Here is a 7,307-nt window from a genome sequence, read left to right on the forward strand (position 1 = left end):
CAGAATCGGATGTCATTCACTCACAATTTAAGAGGACATTTTTAATGTGAATATGGATACTGTTAAAGACAGTTGGTTTCCCTGGTGACAGGGTTGGCTTGTGTTCTGTGAGCTTCACAACATGACAGGGGGGGGGGGGGGGGTATAATACATTACAAGCCAGGGCCAATGAGTCCAATCTGTCATCCAAGTATTTTGCAAATCATGTAAATCACTTTGGTACAAAGAATTACACAGAGTACTAATGGGATGGTTTCAAGAGATTATATTGTTGAGTTGAACATGATTAAAAGTTTCATTGCTGAAGCTATTTTTGCTTTTAAACAGCAGATGTTTAAACATGTACGCATGTTTCTTTCATGCTATATCAAAGTCTTTTATGCAACTCATTCATTCTATGCCATTCAACTCCTGCTATGAACAACAGAGAAATTCTACATACAATTCCATATACAGTAGAAAATGCAGTCTCTGATTTGATTGATTCCTTCCTTAAAATGTCTACAATCTGTAGAATGTCAGTTGTGCATGTGTGTGTACAGCAGGTACTGTAACAACATGAATATCCTTCACGGCACTTTCACGTGTTCCTTGTCAAATTGACCTCTTTCCATATATTCAGCCATTGGGACGAACAGACCCATGTGTTCCGTGGTAATCTTGTGTGAAAGGAGAAGAGTGAAGCTAACGTTCATTACATGTGTCTCTCCCTCCAACCGACGCCCACTCTGTGCTGTGTCGCCATAGTGAAACTAAGTGACAGGCGAACTGATTGAATTAAGGCTATGGCCTAATTAGGGGGTTAGAGGGAAAGAGAGCGACAGAGAAGGGAGATAGAGAAAGAGAATGCAAAACTAAATACAATCATGATAGTCCATACACATCGCGATTCTGCCACAAGGTGCAAGGGGGTGGGGTGAGCGGATGGATTTAGCGAGTACAGGCCATGCATTTGCGTGCAGGGCCACATCATGCAGACATATCAATGTCCTACCCGAGGCCATTTGCAAGGCCTTCTGACAAACTCCATTCTTATACTACGATGCGTATTAATGTATGCATGGAGAGGGCGGTAAGCAGCAACTTCAGGGTATCATCATGAAAATAAATATCCTAAACCCTGCTCACGCGTTCACAGCTCTCGCACGGCACACTCCAGCGCCTGCTTGAGAGGATCACTTCACTGCATGGAATGGAGCATTTTTAGCCTGGCCTGGTGCAGGACGCCCACATAGCGCGCGCAGTCCAGGTGGCCCGTCTATACAGGCCCCGCATGGCCAGGGCTGACTCACCTAGCACAGCCTGCTGCTGTAGCGTGACATCAGCCGTATAGCAAAAGAGTGAGGCCTTACAAACGCGCGCACACACACACACACACACACACACACAGCAGACGGACCCGCCAGTGGGTTTCTCGGAACCACTGGCCAACAGTCCGATGTGCTGACTGACATTTGCATTTACATTTATTCATTTAGCAGACACTTTTATCCAAAATGACTTACGTATTGTATATTATGAGGCCCATTCTCCCCAGAGCAAGTCAGGGTTAATTGCCTTGCTCAAAGGCACAATGGTGGAAGCCAGGAATTGAACCCACAGCTATTCAGACCGCTGCATTCTAGCACAACTCTTTAGCTGCCGCACTGCTACGACCACCACCAATGGTTTAGCTGGGCGCAAGGGCTAATGTAAGTGACTTTATCTGTAAAGTCACTTACATATTGCATATTATGAGGCCCATTCTCCCCAGAGCAAGTCAGGGTTAATTGCCTTGCTCAAAGGCACGATGGTGGAAGCCAGGAATTGAACCCACAGCTATTCCGACCGCTGCATTCTAGCACATCTCTTTAGCTGCCGCACTGCTACCACCACCACCAATGGTTTAGCTGGGCGCAAGGGCTAACCACACTTAAAAACATCAATCTGGCCAATAGCAGTAGCCCTTAGTGTACGTATATGGGAAAGGCATATTGGTCTATAAAATATTCATGGTGAGCAGACACACTCTGATACTTCATTTTCAGAATGCCTTTTTCATACAGTACTTTAATGACCGTATCTCGAAAGGTCCACCAGGCGTTTGTCTGCAACACTACCTTGCAAGGATGCCACATCAACGAGAGAAAAAACATCCAACAAGACAAGATAATCTCTTGTCCTCTTGTAAATGCTGCATCTGCATGATAGAATTCTTAACAAACTGTTGTTAGTATCAGTTATTGAAAACATGTTAGAGTAAATCAATGCAAATGGAAATGAGAAAAGTGGTGTGTTTTGACATATGTTTTATTACAGTGGACAAGGCCTGGACAATGAACCATGAAATAACCATGAATGTGTTATTCTGCCATAATACCTGTGTTGCTATCAGCACTGTATGTCTGCATGAGTGTGTTTTGGTTGCAAATATCTGTGAGATTGCTTAAATGTGAAATGTGAAAGTCTTTCAGAGTGCTTGTATATGTGTGTGTGTGTGTGTGTGTGTGTGTGTGTGTGTGTGTGTGTGTGTGTGTGTGTGTGTGTGTGTGTGTGTGTGTGTGTGTGTGTGTGTGTGTGTGTGTGTGCGCGTGTGTGCGTCTGTCTGTGTGTGTGTGTGTGTCTGTGTGTGTGTGTGTGTCTGTGTGTGTGTGTGTGTGTGTGTGTGTGTGTGTGTGTGTGTGTGTGTGTGACTGAACACTGAAGCAGCATCCGCTGTCTGCTAAGTGGTGAGCGATCCCTCCTGAGATGTTGAGGATGAGCTGGAGAAGGCTTGACTCAGGCGTATAATGAGGATACATTGAGTAATAATGATTCCTCCACTGTGAGAGAGAGCTAGGCCGCCCTCACCAGGATCAGCTCCTCAGCCACCGCACTCTTCTCAGACACTTGGACACTGTCACTTGGGATCTCATTCTGCTGACGCGTATAGCATACACACACACACACACACACACACACGCACACACACACACACACACACGCGCGCAGGCACGCACGCAGGCACACACGCACGCATGCACGCACGCACGCACGCACGCACGCACACACACGCGCGCGCACACACACACTTTTTGGTGCTATTAGACTAGAGATCACTGGGAAAGAATAAAAGTAATACAATAAATAAAGATAATAAAGCCAATTCACAGACGGCTCAATTACAATAACTCAGTTTGTCAAAGCTTATGAGGAGAAAGTCCAGTTAAGTCACTGAAAAATCCTCCTGCATTTCTGAGTTCAGCCTATTTTATTCACAGTGATGCTGAAGATTTCAGAAATGCTCTCTTGTTTGGTACAACTGTAAACAAGAAAGCAGTTTGCTGCTTTAATTGGCTGCTCCTGTGGGAATATATAGTCTCTACTCATGTAAAAAACATGATACTTATTTGGAGCATGCGTCAGATAACTGTGCTTACGACATTTAGAGTTTCAATAATACTCTGTACCCTGTATCTGTAAAGTATTCATAAAGCATTATATATACAGTATATATACAGTATATACGTACATTCATAAAGTGTTATAAAGCCATAAAACTATGGTAATTAGTATAATTATTTATACTAATTGCCTGGAAAATCCAGAGCCTGGTAATCTTTCAGATTAATTAAGGATCTGGCCCAACTCGAGGGGCGGCACCAAGCATACATTTGGAGATCTCACTAACACTACGCGCAATGTTTACTCTATCTGATTCCGGGCTTCGTCGCAACTGGATAACACTACGACCAATCTTTACTGACTTTGAACGTTTTAGCGCTGTCATTATCAGTTTAGCTCACTTCTGGCCTGCCTGTGTCAGATACACCGATGTGATTGGTTTCCCCCGATGCCTCTCGATATCCAGGGTAACTCATTACTGCTTTCATAAAGAAATATTATGTTACTGTATAGGCCTTTGCAGCCTGAAGAGTTGTAATGCATTATAAAGCTTATGTGACCTCTTGATTATTGCAATGATTAAATTTTTTATTGTCAACAAGTCAAAGAAATGTTATACTATTTTGTGACACTTCAAGCTGTAAAGGCTTACAGGGTAACATCATAATGCCTTCTGAAAGTGGTCATGAGTATGTATAAATAGTTACACATACTAATGTTAATGATTATAGGGCTTTATGAATGGTTTATGGTTGGAATGGTTTATATGCATTTACACATGTGTTTATAAGAGGTTCATAGAAAGACCTATATTTCTGGCCTATTACGCATGTGTGTATAATACTTTATAAAGACTTGGTTCATAGAAAGACCTATATTTCTTGCCTATTAGTGGTTTTAATTTGAGTCTAAATAGTTACGACTGAAGTCATGAATCATAAAGATGCTGTAGATAAGCCCTTACAACTCAAGTGTCAGGAATACATTAAAAAGCTTCTTTTATCTCTTGATAATGCACTGATGGCAACAGGGATGACATTACAGAGGTGAACGAATCTTAGTACTCCAAGATGTAAGGGCTTATATACAAAGACATCATAGGCCTAATGCTTTGTATATTCAGTCATCATGACCATGTATAGATAGTCATGTAGACTTATGACAATTAGTATTTTTTAATGCCTTACACTCTTTAATAATGTTTTATGGATAAAGGATTTATAGGATGTCACCAATTGTTATTTGTAACAAAATGAATTATCGTGGAAGTATTATGTACGTTAATTTCACACATACAAAGCTGTGCAGAATTTGTATTAATTTTATTCCATTTAAGTGATGCAGACTTTGTTCTTGGGAAATCTGGCAAAAAAAAATATGCTCACAAAATAATCACCTCATTACAACTTCCTCATGATGTCTTCCTTTCATCAAACATTTTCTTCTGGAAATCCATCAGAAGACATGATAATACATATTCAGCTGGACTGACAAGACATAATATGTGAATCTCTTTGCAAAATAAATCTATTAATTATGAAACAAAGATCAATTAATTATGCCACGTGATCTTCCAACAGTAGCTCTGAGCATTTCTGAGATCACAACTGTTCTGAGAAAGGGTACAAAGAGTTAATATAAATCAAGCTGCATGTTATGAAATGTGAAATGAAGATAATACTGTTTGGCCAAAAAAAAGGTCACACTCTAAAATTTCGATGGACGGCCTTTAGCTTTGTTTATGGCATGCATTCGCTGTTGCAAAATTTCCACAAGCTTCTGCAATGTCACAACATTTATTTTCGTTCAGTGTTACATTAATATTTTGCCAAGCTCTTGTATTGATGACTGCGCAAAGTCTTCCCTATAGCACATTCCAAAGATTCTCAATGGGGTTAAGGTCTGGACTCTGTGGTGATATCTCATGCTCCCTGAACCACTCTTTCACAATTTCAGCCCGATGAATCTTGGCATTGTCATCTTGGAATATGCCCGTGCCATCAGGGAGGATTTTTTTTGTCCAAGCAGTGTAAGTAAATGAGGCCTACAATAGCTGGCAGACTGGCGAGACATTCAACGGGTTTCATATTTCCAACAAGAACAAAACTGTGTCTGCACCGTGTCCACACAGGCAACTATGTTGCAGATGGAAATAACCTGTATTGATCTAAATGTCCATGGGCCAAGAGATTATAACAGTTCAGTATTGTTTTGATGTGACCTCACAGCTTTCAAGCTTGCCCCATGTGGTCAAAAGAGAAACTGTGTCACTGCAACAGAGCATGCATGTACAACAGAACAGAATGATGTACTGGGACATTAGTCTATAGAAAAGACTGCCTTACATTTGACATTTACACAGATGATGTTCCCACTGTTCTGTGGAATGAAAAAGGGTAATTTACTGCTATAAACATGTACATTTATAATTGGATATTCATGGACAATTGCAATATACAGTACAGAGCATGTGACATTTAACAGCTTGTCACCCGATCAATTTATATTACCCTACACCTAGGAATAGATGCATAGTAATGATGCCATGAATTAGACAGACGTCAGAAACGGACTGCCTGAAAGTGGTCATCCTGTAAAATTGATGCAGCACCAGCTCATTCACTTTAGTCTTTGGCCTCTGTGGCTGCCGTGGCTCAGGGGGTCTTCTAATTGCCCGCTCCTTCTCACAGGAAGTGTTTAATTAAAGGTCGGACACAGGCAGGGTGCGACCGGAGAGAAGAACGAGACAAGGGGAGAGGAGAGGAGAGGAGAGGAGAAGAGAGGAACAGAGAGGACGGAGAGTCGGCTTCCCTGGATGCTCCTCGAGGGCTTGGCAGTCGGCTAGAGGATCTTTTTAACTGGGCTTGGCCGCCTTACTTTAGGCGAGCAATTACACTGGCGTTGCCTCTTTGTCCTCATCCCCTTCTTTTTTCCTTTTCATTTCACTTTATTTTTAGGAATCAAAGAAAAATGATGTGGATCCACTCCACAGCGCTGTAACATGCCGGCTCATTAAGCTAATGTGAGATTTGCTGGAGAAGCGCTGGGACTGCTTGCATATCTCTGGGTCTTAGCCGTGCTCTAACACCCAAATCTCATCTGAACTCTCTGTTATGACACTGTTTGGAAAATGCCCTTCCATTCTGCAGTCACACTAGCACAGACATGAGCTGTGTTACGCATCCATCCCATACACATTCCATTGAGAGAAATCACTTAGTCAAATGCTTGCGTAATGATATAGGTTCTGTGTTTGTATACAAAGGTCTCAGAGTCCTTTAAAGTGTTGTTTTGGTGAGTCAAGCATTCGCAGTAAGTGACTGACATCTTAATGCATAGTCAAATTCATTGATCCGGATCACTTGATTCATGAGGTCAAGGAAATAGTGTCGTTCCAACCTATTCAACTGACAGCCATCTCCTCATTTCAGCATCATTTGGGTCAATGAAGACAGACTTTAGCACGGCACAGCATCTGTCAGAGGCACCGAAGTACTGTACCACAATGGGACAGAAATGTGACATTCTCCATCAGATGAAGAAATACAGAGAATATTTAGCCAGGGTCTGCTCCTTGTCACCACGGAGACTGATACAGAGCAATTCAGGCATGCAGGAAGAGGAATGAGAAAGGGCTGTTCACTTTACATGAAAGTGATATTTTCATTAAATATTCACTGGAGCCATTCAACACAAATCAAAATTGCATCAACACGCGTGCGGGAGAAGCCCTGGCAAAGAAACAATAGCCACTGAACTGTGTGTGAAGCCTTCCATCCAGACCCTTCTCTTTACACTTTACACAGAGTTAAGTAACACATTTGGCGGTTGCCATCAACCCAGAAAAAGCTACACACACACAGTTTATTGTTTGTAAGGGCCATTAGGGGAGCCAGAGGAGAAAGTGCCACAGGCACCTGCAATCCCATACAGGTGCATGGAGT

The sequence above is a fragment of the Sardina pilchardus genome, chromosome 9, assembly GCF_963854185.1.
Source record: "Sardina pilchardus chromosome 9, fSarPil1.1, whole genome shotgun sequence".
NCBI lineage: Eukaryota > Metazoa > Chordata > Actinopteri > Clupeiformes > Clupeidae > Sardina > Sardina pilchardus.